General features: G+C 37.6%; 1 long non-coding RNA gene across 2 annotated transcripts in view; it reads right to left on the bottom strand.

Annotated features, from left to right (window-relative positions):
- Positions 1-6442: 6442 nt before the first annotated feature.
- The window catches only part of LOC131067624 (uncharacterized), a 54074-nt gene continuing 39171 nt past the window's right edge, over positions 6443-21345 (bottom strand). The window contains exons 2-4 of one of the 2 annotated variants that reach the window (XR_009111856.2): positions 7594-7665; positions 7401-7490; positions 6443-7275 (exon numbers count right to left, since the gene is read on the bottom strand). This is a non-coding gene — a long non-coding RNA (uncharacterized LOC131067624). The remainder of the gene's footprint in view (positions 7276-7400; positions 7491-7593; positions 7666-21345) is intronic. The other variant, XR_009111855.2, reaches the window with a different exon arrangement.

The raw sequence follows: 21345 nt of genomic DNA, 5'->3' as shown, positions 1-21345 counted from the left end.
TGGTACTACGATTTCATGTGCAATCATACTTGGGAGGCAATGTAATAGACTAGTTCTTCTTGTTTCTACATTGTGGAGCAAGAATAATAGTTGCCAATTGTTCCTCCTTTTTAAGGATCCACTTTACCTTTGTTGATTTTTATCTTTTATAACTTGATATCCTTTCTTGCATAGAATTGTCCTGAATCCAAATTCTCTCCTTGCTTGGATGTGTGTGTTCCTTAATTAGGACCTCTTTCATTTTTTTGTAGGCAAATAAACAAAGACATTGACCTCTCCTCTCTACTTATACACAAAATGGCTAATTGAAACCACTTCATATACACAAAATGTCTCCTTGCACTAATCGAGCCTCAAAAATGTGACACCCTTGTTAAACAAGGGTTGATACTCTACAACATGATGCCTATCATTTATGAGCTCAAGGTGGTTGCTTTCATGCTCAATAAAAATATGATCAAAACTTTTTTTAGTTTCACCACCATCATAATATCATTTTGTTATTGTTAACATCATACATCCTCATGCTACATTGGCAATTCATAGGGCTTTTCAATTTATTCACTCTTTATATGTTAGTGACTACCTTTAACTTATGAACCTTCAAATAAATCATCATAATGACCCCTTCACTATCTTGTGTTGAATGAAAATCCTTCAACTGGACTGCATTGTATAAGAATTTGGTGTGGATCTTTCATTCTTTCCTTGATTTGCCATTTTTTATTGTTCCACCCTACAATTTTGTATTTGAGGTATGTAAAATAGTTGATCTATAGAATCTTTTTTATCTCTCTGCATTCTTTTGGTTGCCTTCATTTAAATTATGTTTAATGTTTCCATAATATCTCTTTTACAACTATCTCTTCTTTTCTTATAGCAATGAGGCATGTACAAGGATGTTTCTTCCTAGCTTGGAATGCATGTATGTTTATTAAGGGTATCTTCCTAGTGTTGAAGGTTCTTATTAGCCTTGATCACTATCTACCTTAAGATATCAACCTAGAGGTATGTTGACATCTTAAGGGGAGGCATATTATCTCTCCTTTTTTCTCGTGTTAATTCATTTATGTTATATCCTCAAACTAGAAGTGTTGTGGTACATAGCACCCCCTAGGACATGATTATTGTTTTTTTGAGATTCGTTACTTGGAATAGCATGGATTAATGCTAATGTGACCATTGTTGTTTTTTACACATTTTCAAGTGTCAGTTATTATTGTTGTTTGTGTTTTGTGTCACTATAACAACCATTTTGTAGTAGAGTTTTTGGATTGCCTTGCGAACAAATGGTTTTGTTTGTTAATCTTTTATATCATGGATCACCTAGCATAACACAACTTGATAGACAATGAAATCCATGATGTAACATGAATCACCCAATATTACACAACTTTTTAGCTAGTAGTATTCACATTTCTGCTATTTTCTCTTATCATATGACTAGTAGTAAGCATCTCCTTAGTAGACCTAGAATTCATATCTCTTCTCTCGTGATAGAGTGTTCAAGTAGAATTGTTGGTACTTGGAGGTGCGGATCAACCAGATCCTCCACCTCTCAGATGTAGACAAAATGAATTCTTTTTGGATTAGGATGCTACACAAAAATCTACTATCAAAAGGTTGTCAAAATTTCTTGGGACTAGGAGGTGTGAAATGGCATATTCTTATGCTTTTCATGCCATCAAAATTTGAGTTTGATTGTCATCATTTACTTTTCCAAATTCTTCACATGTAACTTCTGAATCAATTTCTTACACACAAAATGATGAAAAATAGGTTTGTTGATTGGGGCTTTCCTAGGCCAAACCTCGGGTTGTGAATTAACCTTGAAGTATAATGTTTTGCTTTTGAGGGAAAGGATAGATCTAATCTAAAAATGATTAAAATTGAACATGATACCTTGATGAATCTTTCTTGAATCCTCACACAATTTTTTAGGATGTCATGCAGAATGGTGTGCTTTAACTTGAATTCTCCTTCAATGCTTGATGAATGCTTGATTGCTTGTTCACTTGGAATTGAATTGATTTTATAATTAAGAGATCACTTGAATTGTAGGTAAACCCCTTCAAATGAAAAGGTAGGCTTCCTTTTATACTTAATATATGTCTTGAAAGCATTTTATCTTGATGACTTTAAATTAAAGTACTTTCTTTTCTATCTGGTATTGGTGGAGCAAAGGTTGCATTGTATCGACCTAGGATACATATTTCCGCAGATACAAGACAAGTTAAATGTATCCCAGGTCGATGCAAAGCAACCTCTGCTCCAGAGCTCACAAGAAAATAGAGAAAGAACTTTAATTTAATGCCATTAGGATAAAAGGCTTTCAAGATAGATAAATGGTATGCAACTGTATCTATTTGGAATGCATTACCCAAACAGTGCAATCGATCAGTCACCTTTAAAAAGAAAGTGGTATGATGAAATCTATGAGCATAAAATAGATGAAATGCACTCCATACTACTGCTGCACAATATTTTGGTCGATGATATTTTAAAATAGTAAAGGAAGGTGTATGGAACTGGCCTACTCTTCTTCTTTTAATGCCATCAAAATTTGAGTTTGATTGTCATCATTTAATTTGCCAAATTCTTTACACGTAACTCCTGAATCAATTTCCTACACACAAAATGATGAAAATAGGTTTGTTGATGGGAGCTTTCCTAGGTCAAATAGGTTTTAATATACCTTGAAGTGTTCAATATGGAAGGTTTGTATTCTTAATCTCTTGCCCATTTCTTAATTTAAAAGATGATATCTTTATTAAATATGTCCTTTATTTTTGGAGGTAGACATATTTAGGAAAAGATCTCTTCCTCCCTCTTTAAAATGATCTCTTTAAATCTAATCTAAAAATGCTTAAAATTGAACATGTTATCTTGATGAATCTTTCTTGAATCCTCACATAAGGTTTTAGGATGTCATGTAGACTGTTGATCATGAATGTTGTGATTTAACTTGAATTCTCCTTCAATGCTTAATGAATGCTTGATTGCTTGTTCACTTGGAATTGAATTGATTTTATAATTAAGAGATCACTTGAATTGTAGGTAGATCCCTTCAAATGACAGGATAGGCTTCCTTTTATACCTAATCATACATAAAGTGTTTGAATTTTTTCTCACACATGAGGCAAGAAATGAGGGGTCATATTTTGGGTCCCAATCATGAGAACCAGGGCACAAGGAAGTAACTAATATCTTGGGTCCCAATCATGAGTACCAGGTTGCATACAGATAAATGGTATGCAACTATATCTATTTGGAATGCATTACCCAAATAGTGCAATCGATCAGTTGCACACGAAGTTCCACGAGTGTGATCTTTTTCAAATCCTAATATGATTTCTATCTCGTCAACCTCTAGAGGAGCCACCTGACCTGGCCCCACCCAAACCAAGATCAATTCTTCCCACTTTTCAAGAATGTATTTCTATTCACTATCTTAAAGTTTCCCTCGTTAATTTTCAATTATAGTGCAGAGTTCTTCACGAAGGACACCACCACATCATCTAGAGTCTATGCTTCAATTTTTTTCTTTGATCCCATGGAGGCCAATAGTCCTTTGTCTGAGGAATTTCTTCCTGAATAGTTATGGGGGGGAGAGGTAATGCTTGAAATCGCCCTTCTAATGGGAGATTGTGTACATAACCTCTTGGTCTTCTGGAAGCTGAAAAGTACTTCGAGTCCGCCAACTCTGGTATCACACTATAGAAGTTTTTGGATATTTCCTTCCAAATATCCTTCAGTGCAAAAGCATCATTCTCATAATAGAAAAAATGTGGTCCTTGCATGAACACTTTGATTTACTCCAAGCGTGGCCCAATAGGTTTCCCAAGAACTCCAAAACCAGTTAGTTACTTTGGACATAAATTAGAGACATCACATCACACACCAAATATTATTTGTTTGTATTGCATACTCTATGTATTTATCCCCCTTTAACACTTTTTTCTGGTTTTCTCTAATTGCTCTCTTCTAGGCAGTTGATGACCTTGTTTCCATGTCATTCAAGATAATGCTTTCTTGTTTTCTTTTACGAAATTTACTTGCACACAAGTCTTCAACTTGTATCTTCTGCTTCCGCACAGATATAAATTATAATTCACACTCAAATGATAATTAAATAAAATAAACATTTGTAAAGAAAAGATATAGTCATTGGATGTTACATATTATCTGATAGAAAGATCCTAGACAATTCTTGGAGAAAGTAAACATCATTGATAATCTTTTTTTGCAAACACTGAATCAAATAAATAAAAAATATTTTATGCAATATTTAAAAGTAGAACTAGTTCAATGCTTTCGTCACTGATGGCAAAGCCGTCTGATTCACATCGTCAGATACCGTCGGAATTCCAACGACAACTAAAGAAACATCCGACAAGGATGTTGTATATCCAACGTCACTTCCTTGTCAGACAGTCGTCGAGGAGAAAACATAGCATCCATCAGAATTTTGATGGTAATTTGTGTAATTTTTTGGCCGAGGGAGAAAATATAGCTGTCGTCAAAAGAGTCCATAACGTTGTCAGAATTTCGACGCCAATGGCATCATCGGAAAGACCAACGATGATTTTTTGACAGTTAAATTTTTCGGAAGTCCGATGTGGTGTCATTGAACTACCTACAATTGTTCATCAGAAATTAGGCCCAAATGTACTAGTGAGATGATAAATATCCATAGGCATAATATCACACAAGAATTCATCATGATAATTCCCAATTTTTAATTTCACCAAACATTGTTCACTTACTAACAACTTATGTTCATCATGAATCCATGCTACCTGATAAGGCTTAGGGTGTTTGAATCTCTCCAATTTCAACTTATTCACCATTTCTTCTGAAACAAGATTATTTGAACTACCACTATCAATAACAACTTTACAACACTTAACAAATACCTTACATTTGGTCTTGAATATATTCTTCATCTACAAGGGTTCTTCATCTCCTCCGCTATACACAAAGCTCTCCTCATCACCAACAGTTCTCCATCTTCCAATTTATTGTTTGATCTGGTGGGGTCTTCTTCCACCACTGCTGCTCTTTTGGTATTCTCTCTCTTCTTACACTCGAATGCACAATGTCCTTCTCCTCCATACTTAAAGCAGGTTCCTCTAAATGTTCTCTTTTCTTGTCTCTCAAAATTCTCATTTTGGCAACCATTTGGTTCTCACCTCCGATAAAAATTTCTATCATCCTTTCGGTATGAATTACCTTATTTGTTCACTTCCTTGTCTTTATTTTGATCTACACAGGTTCCTCTACCTCTGATATATCCTCATCCTCCTAGAAATATTCCTTTGGTAAACCTTCCACCTCTGCCTCTCTGCCTCTTCTCTTGTCTTTTGTTTAACTTCTCTTCTACCTTTAGGGCATACTGGTAAGCCTCTTCAACACTCTCTAATTTGATCAAACCGAGTTCATCTCGTATAGACATCTAAAATCCATTCAAATATCCTGATACTTTTTCAACTTCATCATCAACATGTTCGGATTTGATGTTCAACTTGTAAAATGCTTCGGTGACTTCCTTCACACTAGATTTCTTCTATCTCAAATTGTGCAACTTCTGAAACAAATTCACTTGATAATCAGCTGGCATAAACTTTGACTTCAACTTAACAATCATCTGATATCATATCTTAATCTTCTGTTTACCTCTTCTCTACCTATCAACTTGTAAATGTTCCCACCAAAGAGATGCATGACCTTTCAACCGGGTACAGGCATATTTCACCTTCCTCTCTTCTGCAATGCTTTCAAAATCAAAATACTTCTCCATCTATGACATCCAATCCATTAATTCTTCATAATGTAACTTCCCATCATATTCCGGTGTGCTAAAATGAGGTTTTGTATTCTCCCTACTCAAAACCCTCAAAAACCTTTTCTCATCCGGATCAACCGTCAGTGGGTTTTCTTGTTCTTTTGGGGCTTCTTCTCCTTAATCTTCACTGACATCTTCAATATGTCAGCCTCTTCTCTGGGCTATCTCCATGGATTCCAATTGGACCACTATACCTTGCAACATCTCCATCATAGCAGGGTCTTCATTCCCATGCATTCCACCCTTCCTAGCTCCTCTTCGCACCATCGTTTACATTGATCCTCTGTAGCTGTAGGTTGGATCCACAATCCACCACCCTACAACAAAAATTTCAAGACATGCAACCTCTAGAATGAAACTTCACTCTGATACCACTTGAAGCAGTCATCGATGAGGAGGGACCTCAAAGAGATCAATTTGGATCGGTCAACAAGAGCAACACAACGGAAACACAAAGATATGATGGAGGCAATGCAGATGAGATTTTTTAATTTTATGAAAATTGATTACAACCAATTGGTAACAACCAGGTTATAACACAACCGGCTCACAGGATTGGTAGAACATACAAAATAGGTCACAACTGGGACCTTGAATCTTAGGATCTATCTTCTATGCACAGTCTCACTACTTGGTTTTTCTATTGATTACATTCTAATGTGCAATTACAATTATATATATCGATCCAAAGGATCCAATAGGCCCAAAAAGGGATCAAAACCCGAAGAAAAAGACCTAACGTGTAACATAAACAAGGTCGGCCTCCACCAAGAGATTCCTTCGAAAAATCTAAAGGATGAAATGTATATCGCAGGAAAAGGTTGGCCACATGCCAAGGAACATTGGAATCAATGCCCAAGGCTTGGCCAGCTTCGGAAGTGGTTTCAATAGATCATCAAAATAGGTCTAGGCAACCATTAGCAAGAACTCTCACCCTGGTAACAAGAAACTATCAAGGAAACTGATAGCGATATATTGCCGAAAAATGATCCAAATGCGATGGAGTCTGGAAATAAGAAAGATGATCAAGTCTTCAAGTAGAATCCAACTCCATGGGATCCGGTGAGCCAAAATCAGGATAGACAGAAAGAAAAGCTAAAACTGCAAACAAAAGGAAAATGTTTTTGGTTGATGCAATATTGCTATGAACCGGGGATGTTCCTGCATCACATGAGAAACAAGTTATGTCAAATCTCAACTTCTATATATATCAAAATGTCTAATAATTACAAGTGTATGTCTATATACAAAAATGACATAAACGCCAACTCAAACAAAATATATGTCAATATATGTAAATGTATGTCCATATACAAAATATACATGCCAACTAGACATGCAAGTATCCCAAAATTATCTATAACATCCTAAACTAATGATGGATGATCAAAATCGATCCTCTTCACCACACTTTTCCTCTCTGAAGGAGCCTACACAAGAAAAATCAAACCACATTTAAGATTAGTTATATTATATAATTCACATTCAAAAAGTTAACATAAAAATCAATATACATTGAACTATAATTGAACTCTAAAATTTAATTCTTGTTTACCTCATCTCCACGTTTCCTCTTCATCTTTGGAGGAGTCTTGACATATGTCTTCACTAGAGGAGGCATGTCATCAATATTTTCAAACACAACCTACATATGTTCACAAACATAACATTGATCAAGTTAGCATATAATTGTCACTGATAGGAACAAATTATATCTACTAAACACAAAATAAAATAAACACATTTACCTGATGCATCTCTTATTCTTCTTCTTTAGGTATAATGGATGCAGTCAATAAGGATGTGAAGCCAACAACTTTCTATACATAGACAAAAAGTATGTGAAACTATTAATCTACGTAGAAATGTATAATCATTATAAGTTATTTTAACTCTTAATTCAATCATGTTTGTATTATGATGGGACTTCAAAATATGTCTTGAAGAAAATTTGTCACCTTGTAAAGCTTGTTTATCTCTAGCTGATTTGGGTCTTTGTTGTACCTTTTATGGCTTATGGTTTACGGTTCTCTTTCATTTGTTAAGCTTTTGTTTGTAAGCCCTGAGCATGTTTTATTTGGTCATTACCTTTTTGGGTTTTTTAAATGACTTTGGGTCATTGATTCATTGGCGGGGGCATGTTATGTCCCTAGATTATTTATTATGTACCTCGGTCCCTTTTAATCTTTAATTTTTCCTAAGTCTTGGTTCGCGACTTAAGCATCCCGTGGTCGAAATCTTTTTAAAAAGGGACATCTTGAAGGTGTTGTTTGCGTCCCTAGGTCAGGCCCCCTTTGAATTTTCCTACCGAGTGCCTTGTGTTCTTTGCTAAGTATCCCCGCAATGCCACAAAGAATTTTGTTGACCATCCTATTAATTGTGATAGTATGAAGAGCTGCCATCTGTCTCGGAGCTTCCATGTGTCACAAAATGGGTGGCCAAAACAAATGCTAAAAAGGTTTTTAAAATATTATTTTGTCAAAGGTCAGCAGAAGTAAGTTAAATCTCGGCCAACTAAAGGGTGTATCTTTTTGCATGTGTTGAAAAAAGATGGAGATGTTTTAATAGATGATCAAATGGTGCTCGAGTGTTCGTGGCCTAAGCTAAATGGTCAGCAAGGCAGATAGATTAAATATTGTCTTGATCAGATGGTCCCTACGATCAGAAGGTGCAAGGGTGTTAACCACTGCGACATCGCAGGATGATTTCACGTGTCCACGTTGAGAGGTCAAAGCTCAAGGTGGGGCCATAGGGATGAGTTGTAAGGTAGATTGATGCGGATTTTTCTTATTAGACGAAGGTGGGGTCATATGCCAGCACAGATGTCAATGTCAGATTGAATAATGAAGATTGTTCAAATTTCTGCCCATTTCCAATTACCCGAGGCATTCAAACAAGAGTGGAGAGTGTTTCAAGAGATAAAGCAAATTTTTGCAAGTTTTCAAAGCACAAAATTAGGGTTTGCGGTGTAAAAAACTGTAAAGTTGTAGCCTTCTCTGGTGAATTTCAAATTTTTGAGCATAGGGATTGCTTTCAATTTGTAGGTGAAGTGTTTTGATATGAACTAGGGTGGGGAATTTGAAGTAGAATTTTAAAATCCTAGTTATATTGTAGTAGTTGCAAGATTTTTCAAAAGCCTTAGTTTCCTACAAAACTTAAATCAAGAACCCTAGGTTTTCATAATGGCACCCAAAAGACCACACTTTGGTAATATTGAATATCAAAGGAGGAATCTCTATGATGACTTCTTGGACCAATTGAAGCCATCAACAAATGATGAATACGAGGGGAAAAGGTTTGCACATGGACAAACCTTGGGTGAGGGTTTAGTCGACAAAACATGTAAGATATTAGATGCAAGGGTGCCTATGTCAAGGCTAAGCATGTTCATGATGTGGTTCGGTCAAAGGAATTTACTAGCCCCATATTTACAGGCATGACAATATGATCTGGGGAAGTTAGCTATACCTACTACACTCATGGATGTGGACTTATTGAAAGCAATGGTAGATAACTATGACCCAATCTCAAGGGTTGTGAGGGGAAGCAAAGGAGAAGTTCTATCAATCATCCAGAGGGAAGAGTTTTAAAAAGTTTTTGGCTTATGTGAACCTTCTACATCCTTGGAACCCATAGATTTAAAGGAACTGAAGAAAAATATGAGAAGACAAGATATATAGTCAGAGAAATATTTCTCCCATCTCATTTGGCTAAGGTGGAAGACACTCAGTAATATATTGGCCCAAGTGTTGAAGATCCTTTTCCAATTGATGCATTTGCACATCATTTCAGAGCCACATTTTTCACATTGTGTTAGATTTTAGGTTTCCACCCAAGCATAGTAATCCCAAAAGCATATATACACATGGGGATTCAAATTCAACACCCCAATTTTATAGTTATTTATGACTTTGCTCTATATCTTGCAGACAAGATACATGAGGGGTTGCTACAGATTAAAAAGGGCGACACTAGTACCTCATTCTACTAGTATTTCATGCTTATGTACATGATCTTGTACAAAAGTGTTTATTTATTTGCAAAAGAAATGGTGTTGAGAAGGGTGGTGGATGAAGAAAATATTCCAGTACAAGTTTCGAGCATCGATATGTCATGGGACAGAAAGGATGCAAGCTATGTAATATTTGACAACTACTTCGCATCCAAGCTTAGGACTCGGTTGATAGTAAATCCACCAAGGATTATAGTAGAGTAGTATTATTTTTTGAGGCCAAAGGAAAGAAGGCCAAAATTGAAACTTGAGCATAAATGGGGGGATCTCATTCCTTATTATGTGAGCACAGTTATAAGAGTGTATGGCTTTCAGGAACAACCACATGTATTGCTTTTCAATGTTCCACTTAGACTAGGATTTGCATAAGTCATGTGGCAATTGGGCTGGATACATGAAGATGAGTTGACAAAGAGAGGTAAAGGCACCTTTTTCCCTAATTACACTATAGTCCCATATTTTATAATTAATAAAGGAGGATGGGTCCATTTTGAAAAGGTTTTTTCTCCTTATTGCTTGAGATTCAACACAAAGAGGCATAGTAACCTAGAGGGTTTTTATGCAATGTTTAGAAAAAGAATCAAAGGAACCCAACTGCCTTATCAATTCAATTTTCTAGAAGACTTGATCAGTTTTGAATTTGATTTGGTTAAACAGGAGGTCAGAAAAAGAAAGATGGATGACTCATAAGAAGTTGCTTTATAAAGTCCACAAATTAGATCCAAAGTATGATCCGTTCAAAGAATTAAATCTATTTTGTAAGAAGATTGATTATTTGATAAAATTTTTTGATGAAGTCATGTATGACCTGATGCACAAGGTAGAGCAATTGGAGATAACAAGCAACCAAGAAATAAGAGAAGAACCTCCAAAATTAGCAACCCAACAAAATGATGAATATTAAGAGGGGGGGGTGAATTAGTATACCAAAAAATATTGTACTTAAACACTTTAACAGTCTAGCAGTAAACCGGTAAAACAGTTTAGCAAACAAATCGGTTAACACACATGCAAACCAAATAGCAAATAAGTGTTGGCATTATGAGAACCAGCATGAGCCTTATGTAAACTGGCATGAAGACATAATGATATTGTATGTTGTCATTGATGTCAATATGAGACATAGTGTGAACCGGCACATGAGATAAGTGAAGAAAAGAGATACCGGCATATGTGTGAACCGGTATATGCCAAAGTGAAGCGACACATTTGTTCAAAGTGAATCGGCATGCAATTATGGGAACCGACACATGGAAGCACTGTATGACTACCGGTTGGTAAGGCAGCTTCCACTTTGGGGTTTCCGGTTGGAGTGTCTCAAGTCTATGTGACTCAATCGGTGATCTTTGTGTGATGAGTTAGTAGTATAATGGAGGACATGTCATGTTGCCATGTAAGCTCTATGTGCGTGAAGGATCTTTCATGAAGAAGACTATTCCTATCTACCTCAGGAATGTGCGAAGTCTATCAAATAGTGATAACGCATGATGGGTTATCAGCCACCATGAAAATGGTGGATAATGGACGATGGAGAATGTCTTGAGATCGACTCAAGACTAGTGCATTCAATGCAGTATGTTTCAATGGTCAGGATCGAACTGTTTGAATTGCTCAACCTAACAGGTTTAGGGTTTAGGGTTTTTGCTACCGACCTGTATGTTCCCTATAAGGTCGATGTTAGGTTTCTGTCTAAAGTTGTTGGCAAAAAGTTGTGAGTGTGTATCCAACGAAAGTGATACAAGATTCTTGCTAGACCATAGGAGAAAAGAGATACCTGCAAAGTGTATGTGCAGAAGAAAAAGAGGAGCCTAAATGGATCTGTATTAGTATTAAGTACTTTTAACAGATCATTGTAATACCTGTTGATCTCTAACCACTTCAACAGTTGCAAAATCCCCTAACAGGGTAGCCTTAACTGGCTTGATTCAAAATCCCTTAAATCGGGTGGTCTTAACCAGCTTGCTGTAAATCCCTTAACTAGGTAACTCGAAGCTACTGAGTTCTAAGAAGCTAGAGAAGCTTAGGAGATCCTTTCAGCTATTGAGTTCTTAAAATCCTCTTACAAGGTGACCCTACCGGGTTTAACCCTTAACTGGGTGATCCCTAACAGGATTGGTTCCTACCAGAACCTATTGTAATGTTCTTAACCAGACAAGGCTCCTAACAAAGCGGACTTCTAAAGAGTTCAAAAAGTAGCTTGTGGGTATTCATCCCCACCGTGGTTTTTCCCAGTTGGGTTTCCACGTGAAAAATATGTGTGTCATGTGAAATGCTTTTGTTTTGTGATGCTTTGTTTTATCTGTTATGCACATGAAGTTTCTATGTTTTATGCCTGTCTAGAAAACATATTGAACTCACTATTGTGAAGATTTGGTGGTTAGGTGTATTAGTTCATGCATGAGAATATTATGATAATGTGGTATTGAGCTAAGTGAAAAGCTTAGTAAGTGACCGGTTCATGACTGATTGAGTTATTCTGGATGCTACTGGTTGCACTCTGTTTTACCAGTATCTTTGTTTATCAGTCATTGTGAGTGTTTGTTGTCAAACTGATTTTTGGACTATATTTGTTTCTGTACTGATTCACCCCCCCCCCTCTCAGTACCGGTTTGGTACTAGTGGTTCATCATTGAGTTATCAATTGGTATCAGAGCACTCCAGGTCCTCTATGTTGTAAGCTTAACCGCTTGAGGAAAAGATCCTAGCCAAATGATGAAGAGGGAAGGTCCAAAGTTCAACAGGGAAAACTTTGGTATATGGAAAGACAAGATGAAGATATTCATTAAAATTTTGGGTGTTCAACACTGGAGTTATGTTGAAAATGTATATGTTGTTTCTATTGGTACTCTCACCGATGACCAAAAGAGAGAGATAGAAGAAAACGAGCAAGTCATGGAAGCCCTCATCAGTAGTCTATCTGACATTGAGTTTATTGATGTTCAGGACAAGGCAAATCCCAAAGAAGTATGGGATGCTCTTGAAAATATCTATGGTGGTGATGAACATGTAAAACAGGCTAAGGAAGAGAGCTTGAGAGGAAAGTTTGAAGACATGAGAATGGTTGAAGGAGAGACCATTCAGTAGTATGGAATAAGAATCAAAATAGTTGTTAGAGAAATTAAGAGTGCAGGTGGCAAAATAGAAGATTCCACTATGGTAAGTAAAGTCCTGAGATCCCTGTTGCCGGTCTATGCAATAAGGGTTGCTGCTATTAAGGAGATGAGATCAATAGACAAGTCTAAGGCATCCTTGGACTCCATCATAGCCAAGTTGACAGCCTATGAGCTAAATAGCTTTGATGGTAGTATTCAAAAGTCAGAATCAGCTTTTAAAGCTTCTTCTATGCCATCCAAAAAAGGAAAAGAGGCTAGCACTAATGGGGAACCTAGTCAGAATAGAGAGATGAAGGATGAAGAGTTTCTGATGGAATTTGAAGCTCTTCTGGTCAGGAGATTCCCAAAAGGAACTGGTAAATACAAAGGTAAACTACCTTTGAAATGTTTCTCCGACAACCGGATAGGACATATTACTATGAACTGTCCTAATAGTGACAACAAGGACAAACCGGAAAGGTTCAAGAAATTCAAAGGAGGAAACTGGAGAAATTGTTTTGTGGCAGTTGATGAAGGTGTCACAGATGAGGAATCTGAAGATGAAGAAAATGAAGACATTATGTTCATTGTTGTAAAGGAAGATGTGACAGACAAGAAGGCTCTTGTCTCCTAGTTTGATGATTCCAATGAGTGGATAATTGATAGTGGCTGCTCTCACCATATGACTGGTGACCGGAGCAAGTTTCTATCATTAGAAGAGTATGATGGTGGTGTGGTTCGCTTTGGCAATGATGCACCATGCATGGTCAAAGGCAGAGGGTCCATCTCCTTGAATGGAAAGAGTAGTACTGACAATGTGTATTGGTTTGATGGTCTCAGACACAACCTTCTAAGTGTTTCCCAGTTAAATGACAGTGGACTCGCTCTGCAATTCAAGAATGGAGTTTGCAGAATCAAAGGTAAAGATGGTAAATTGGTAGCCACTGGCATGCAAACTAAAGGTAACCTATTTCATCTAAATGCTAATATAAGTACATGTCTTATGGCTAAGCTTGATGATAGTTGGATATGGCATAGGAGATTCTACCATGTGAACTTTGACAACATTGTGAAGGCTAGTAAGATCAAGGCAGTTAGAGGGTTGCCGGTGCTGAGCAAACCGGATAATACCTTGTGTAGAGAATGTCAATTGGGGAAAATGTCTTCCTCAACTTTTAAAGGTAAATCTTTCACTGCTGACAACTTGCTTGATCTTGTGCATACTGATTTATGTGGTCCTATGAAAACTAGAAGTGTGCAGGGTGATAGGTACTTCATGATTCTCACTGATGACTGCTCAAGAATGATGTGGGTCACATTCTTGAAAGACAAGTATGAAGCTTTTGGGAAATTTAAAGCTTTCAGAGCATTAGTGGAAAAGGAAAGCGGTAAAAGGATCAAGTGTCTCAGAACTGATCAAGGAGGGGAATTCACTTCCAATGAATTCAACAAGTACTATGAAGAATTTGGCATCAAGAGATAGCTGTCTGCCCCTCGGACTCCATAGCAGAATGGCCTAGCAGAGAGAAATAATCGGACTGTGGTTGAAGCAGCTAGAACTATGTTGATCCAAGGAAAGGTTGCTCACACCTTTTGGAGAGAAGCGGCAAGCACTGCAGTTTACACTATGAACCGGGTACTCATCAAAAAGGGCAAGGACAAAACTCCTTATGAGTATTAGATCGGTAAGACCCCTGTGGTAAATTATTTTAAGGTCTTTGGTAGCAAATGTTACATCAAGAGGAGTGAACATCAGGGCAAATTTGAAGCTAAATGTGATGAAGGAATATTTCTAGGATATTCCACCAAGAGTAAAGCTTTCAAGTGCTACGACAATAGGACTCAGAGAATTATGGAAAGCATCAATGTAAGAGTTGATGAATCCTCTGAGAAGACTGAGAAAACCGGCAGTGAGCAAGTTGAAAATGAACCGGTTGCAACCTTCTGGGAACCGGTTGTCAGTCAAGCAAGCACCAGTAACAGTGTTCCTAAACCAGTGAATGTTGACATTGATGAAGAAAAGCAAGAAGAACTAATTAAGACCATTCCTTGGTATGTCAAGTTGAATCATGATCCCAAGTAGATCATAGGTGATAAGGATGCAGGAATCCTTACTAGAAGAAAGATCAGAGAAAACTTATGCATGATCTCTGAATATGAGCCTAAATCATTCAAAGAGGCTCATAATGATGAAGATTGGATCAAGGCAATGGAAGAAGAACTTGACTAGATAGAGAAAAATGGTACATGGTCCTTGGTACCTAGACTAGAGCATAAGAATGTCATTGGCACCAAATGGTTGTTTAGAAATAAGTTGAATGAGGATGGCACAATGATTAGGAATAAAGCCAGACTGGTATGCAAAGGATATGCTCAAGAAGAAGGTGAAGACTATGGGGAAACCTTTGCTCCTGTAGCCAGATTGGAAGGAGTTCATATGCTTCTTGCATATGCAGCTTTTAAGAGATTCAAGGTGTATCAAATGGATGTAAAATCTACATTCCTAAATGGTGTACTTGAAGAGGAGGTATATATTGAGCAACTAGATGGGTTTACCCTATCTGAAGAGAGTGACATGGTATGTAGGCTACACAAAGCATTATATGGTCTAAAGAAAGCACCTAGGGCATGGTATGAGCGCCTACATTCCCATCTTGTGAAGATTGGATTTGAGAGAACAAGTTAAGATAGTAATATCTACTTGAAGTCTGAAGAAGATCAGATCTTGATCTATGAAGTCTTTGTTGATGACATCATCTTTGGTGGAGATGACAAGATGAGTCATGAGTTTGCTGATGAGATGAAGAAAGAGTTTGAAATGTCACTCATAGGGGATATTAAGTTCTTCAATGGACTGTAGATCCAGCAGATGAAAGATGGAATCTTCATCGCTCAGTCCAAATATGTCAAAGAGGTGTTGAAGACTTTTGGCATGGAAGATAGCAAACCGGTTGGTACACCGATGGTGACCGGTTGCAAATTGATAAAGGAAGATGATTCCACACTGGTTGATGAGAAGGAATACCAATCAATGATTGGTAAGTTGCACTATGTAGTGCATAGCAGACTGGATATTGCACATCCAGTTGGCATCACTACAAGGTTCCAGAAGAGTCCAAGAGAATCTCAGTTGAGTGCAATCAAGTGGATTCTTAGGTATCTGAAGGGAACAATTGACTATGGATTGTGGTACCCATACAACAATAATTTCAATCTGAAAGTATTCACAGATGTTGATTGGGCCAGTAATGTGGATGACCAGAAGAGCACAACCGGTGGTGCATTCTTTCTCGGTGGTAGACTGGTCTCATGGATGAGTAAAAAGCAGAGTTGCATCTCTCAGTCTACAGCGGAAGTAGAGTATGTTGCAGCTTTCATGAACTGTACTCAAACAATCTGGATGAAGCATGTACTGGAAGGCTTCAAGATCCCTGTACCTAAACTGGTAAGTATATTCTATGATAACACAAGTGCTATCAATATATCAAAGAATCCGATTTTACATTCTAGAACCAAGCATTTTGAGCTTAAGTATCATTTCTTGAGGGAAAAGGTTCAGAATAAAGAGATTGCACTGGAGCATGTGTCTAGTAAGGAGCAGTTAGCAGACATATTCACTAAGCCTCTCCCAAAGACAACATTTGTGCATTTGAGAGGTGAATTAGGGGTATTGCCCCTTCAGGAGGTGAACTAAAAGTGGTTGTTCCACATCAATTAGGTACTGGATAGACAAATCTTTGGTTGATTGGTGTGTTTAAGGATGCTACTCCTCAAGGGGAGCAACATAAGGAAACAGTGGTGATTGTACCTCCACTTTGCAATTGTTATCAAAGGGGGAGAAGAAGTGAAGTGCAAAGATATCTGCAACAAATAGCGAGAAGAAGTGAAGCGAAAAGACATCTGCAGCAAATGGGGAGAAGATGTGAAGCAGAGAAGATATCTTTTGTATATTGCCATTAATGCCAAAGGGGGAGATTGTTGGCACTATGAGAACCGACATGAGCCTTGGGGATATTGTTGGCATTATGAGAACCGGCATGAGCCTTATGTAAACTGGCATGAAGACATAATGATATTGTATGTTGTCATTGATGTCAATATGAGACATAATGTGAATCGACACATGAGATAAGTGAAGAAAAGAGATACCGGCATATGTGTGAACTGGTATATGCCAAAGTGAAGCGGTACATTTGTTCAAAGTGAACCGGCATGCAGTTATGGGAACCAACATATGGAAGCACTGTATGACTACCGGTTGGTAAGGCAGCTTCCACTTCGGGGTTTCCGGTTGGAGTGTCTCAAGTCTATGTGACTCAATCGGTGATCTTTGTGTGATGAGTTAGTAGTATAATGGAGGACATATCGTGTTGCCATGTAAGCTCTATGTGCGTGAAGGATCTTTCATGAAGAAGACTATTCTATCTACCTCAGGAATGTGCGAAGTCTGTCAAATAGTGATAACGCGTGATGGGTTATCAGCCACCATGAAAATGGTGGATAATGGATGATGGAGAATGTCTTGAGATCGACTCAAGACTGGTGCATTCAATGCAGTATATTTCAATGGTCAGGATCGAACCGTTTGAATTGCTCAACCTAACAGGCTTAGGGTTTAGGGTTTTTGCTACCGACCTATATGTTCCCTATAAGGTCAATGTTAGTTTTTTGTCTAAAGTTGTTGGCAAAATGTTGTGAGTGTGTATCCAATGAAAGTGATACAAGATTCTTACCAGACCATAGGAGAAAAGAGATACCTGCAAAGTGTATGTGCAGAAGAAAAAGAGGAGCCTAAACGGATCTGTATTAGTATTCAGTACTATTAACAGATCATTGTAATACCTGTTGATCTCTAACCACTTCAACAGTTGCAAAATCCCCTAACAGGGTAGCCTTAACTGGCTTGATTCAAAATCCCTTAAATCAGGTGGTCTTAACTGGCTTGCTGTAAATCCCTTAACCGAGTAACTTGAAGCTACAGAGTTCCGAGAAGCTAGAGAAGCTTAGGAGATCCTTTCAGCTATTGAGTTCTTAAAATCCTCTAACAAGGTGACCCTACTAGGTTTAACCCTTAACCGGGTATCCCTTAACCGGGTGATACCTAACAGGATCGTTTCCTACCAGAACCTATTGTAATGTTCTTAATCGGACAAGGCTCTTAACAAAGCGGACTTCTAAAGAGTTCAAAAAGTAGCTTGTGGGTATTCATCCCCACCGTGGTTTTTCCCAGTTGGGTTTCCACATGAAAAATATGTGTGTCATGTGAAATGCTTTTGTCTTGTGATGCTTTGTTTTATCTGTTATGTACATGAAGTTTCTATGTTTTATGCCTGTCTATAAAACATATTGAACTCACTATTGTGAAGATTTGGTGGTTAGGTGTACTAGTTCATGCATGAGAATATTATGATAATGTGGTATCGAGCTAAGTGAAAAGCTTAGTAAGTGACCGGTTCATGACTGATTGAGTTATTCTGGATGCTACCGGTTGCACTCTGTTTTACCAGTATCTTTGTTTATCAGTCATTGTGAGTGTTTGCTGTCAAACTAGTTTTTGGATTGTATTTATGTCTGTACTAATTCACCCCCCCCCTCTCAGTACCAGTTTGGTACTAGTGGTTCATCATTGAGTTATCAATAAGGCATTCACCCACAGAAGCACAATCACCATAACACAAGATATTTTGATGTGGAAACCCAAATGGAAAAAACCTCGATGAGATAAAACTCGCAAGTAACTATCTGCAGAATAGTAACCAGACCGGTTAAGGTCAGATCGGTTAAGGTCATACAATGTTCTTTACCAGAACAGATCTTGTTAGGAATCTCAATCTCTGTTAGGAGATAAGTCCGATTAAAGAATACCTTGTGAGAGGATTTCAAATCCATAGATGTGAACCACCTTGTTAGAGGATTTACAAAGGCTTTTTTGGGCCTACCCAGTTAAGGGTTTCTAACTTATCAAAGATGTGAGTAATCAACAAGTGAATGGTCTTGCAAATGGCATAGTCTGCTTGATTAGATCCATTGTAGCTGATTGCTAATGCATTTCAGCATTACTTCAGTCTACAGTAACTCCTTACTCTATTACAGCACACAGACTTGATCTTCTTAGTTAAGATCGCACATACAAGAACTTTTTCATCCACCATAAAACCTAGTAGCTCTACTCACATACACTCTCTTCACTCACACTCAAAACCCTAGACATGATGTCCTTAAAAGGAATCTAATTTCATGTCGGTCCAATAGGATTACATTTCAAGTTCCTAGGTTCATTATATCTAGACACATTTGGTAACATGGCACAAAATCACCATCAAAGTGTTCGTGGATGGTAGCTCATCACAAAAATATACCGGTTGGTAACTCATCATAGAGTATTACCAGTTTGTACAACTTTTTTGGTTACTGGTTGGTGACTCAGAGTAATACCGGTTCACAAAATTCCGATTGAAAAAAATTGAAGACTAGAAAAATGATAGCTGTCACTTCTGGCTCCTTTTCTCTGCTCTGCTTAAGATCTTCAAACTGCTTGATCTCTCCATGCCACTTGGGTCTTTATACCGCTTGAGATCAGTAAATACTTTCTGCATAACATCAATAGTCTAAAGACTACACGATAATACTGGTTTGGAACAATTATCGATTTGAGCATAATACATATATTCACAAAGTGATCTCATAGCAAGTGTGTCCCCATCAATGACAATCACAACATAATCATAAAAAATGCCAACAATATCCCCCTTTGGCATTGATGGCAACAATTAGGAGAAATTTTGACATGTAAGTGTTTTACAACAAAATCATGCCATAATCAAAATTACTCCCCCTAAGCATATACACTATCCCTTTTGCAGACAATACAATGTATACTACTTCCTTACAGAGATAGACATGAAAGTATACACAACATGCATCAAAATTTAAATATAGAATACTATTCCCCATCAAAATTTTAAATACAAATACTACTCCCCCTTTGCCAACAATAACAAAGTATAGCTGAATAACCCTTGTTCCATGAGCATTAACAAAATAAGAGTTTATGACAATAAAGAGTGAAATTTGTCAAAAGCTGATTTAAAATCCTGCATCAATGTCTTCATGGATAAAGACCATGATTCAAGCAATGAGGTAGGAACCTCATTCTCCATTTGCATCTGATAAACCTACTCCTCCATGGTATCCATGGTACTCATCTCTTGAGTGACTGTTAGGGCATCTAGATTGAGGTAGCATTTCTAGAGAATTTGCAGTCTTGGCAGTAGGACTAGTTGAAGTTCCTGCAAATTACGTGTCTGGTTTCTTATCTCTGCCTCAATTCTTGCATACTAGAGTTGAAATCAGTGAGCAGTTTGTCCATATGTGGAGAAGGAATCATATGGCATCTTGAAGGTGCTAATGAATGTCTGCATATCAGATTGCAGTTTGTCTTTCTGAGTGAGCACATCATCACAGAATAGATGAGGTTGACATATCTTGTTGAGAAGTAGATTTCCCTCATCCATTGCATCTTTGATGTTATTTTGTGCCTTCTGAATTTCTGACTGAAGCTTATTCAACTTCTTCACCAAATCAATGTTCAGAGCCTTTTCATGCTCCTTCTCGGCATTTGCTTCTGTAACTTCTTCTAGAATTTGGACTTGGTCTTCTACCATTGTACATAAAGCTTTAATTGGGCAAGTGAGGAATCGGTATTGGGGAGGTTCATACCATGTATCAAACTGGTGAGTGTTTCCACCACAGTTTGGATAACATCTTCCTCCTTTTTCCTCCTTAGAGCATCCAATCGCTCTTGAGCAAACTTAATGCTCTGTAGCAGCTCCGATTCATTTGCAGACTAGAGGTCAATGGGACTAGTAATGTCAGCCGGTTTGGCGTGACTACCAGTTGCCTTTGGAGTCTCCATCTGAGTGCTCTTTTTTGTTTCCTCTTTCTCTTTAGCTTTGTCTTCTTCTACCTTCTTTTTGTCCTCTTCTTTCTGCTTCTCTTCATCTTCATCCTTCTTCTTCTTCTACTCTTCCTTTCTCTTTTCCTCTTCCTTTCTCTTCTCCTCTTCCTTTTTCTTCTCCTCTTCCTGTTCCGCTTCCTTCTTCTTCTTCTCTTCTTCTTGTTTCTTATTCTCCTCTTCTTTTCTCTTTTCTTCCTCTTTTCTCTTTTCTTCCTCTTTTCTCTTCTCTTCTTCCTTTTGCTTCTTTTCCACTTCTGCTTGTTTTGTATTTTCTTCCTCCTGTTTCTTCTTCTCTTCCTCTGCCTGTTTTCTCTTGTCTTCCTCTTTCTTTTCTTCTTCCTTTTGCTTCTTTTCCTGTTCTACCTATTTTGTATTTTCTTCCTCCTATTAATTCTTCTCTTCCTCTACCTATTTTCTCTTGTCTTCCTCCTGTTTCTTC

Source organism: Cryptomeria japonica, chromosome 5 (assembly GCF_030272615.1).
Source record: "Cryptomeria japonica chromosome 5, Sugi_1.0, whole genome shotgun sequence".
Lineage (NCBI taxonomy): Eukaryota > Viridiplantae > Streptophyta > Pinopsida > Cupressales > Cupressaceae > Cryptomeria > Cryptomeria japonica.
This window is presented reverse-complemented; position numbering and strand designations above follow the sequence as displayed.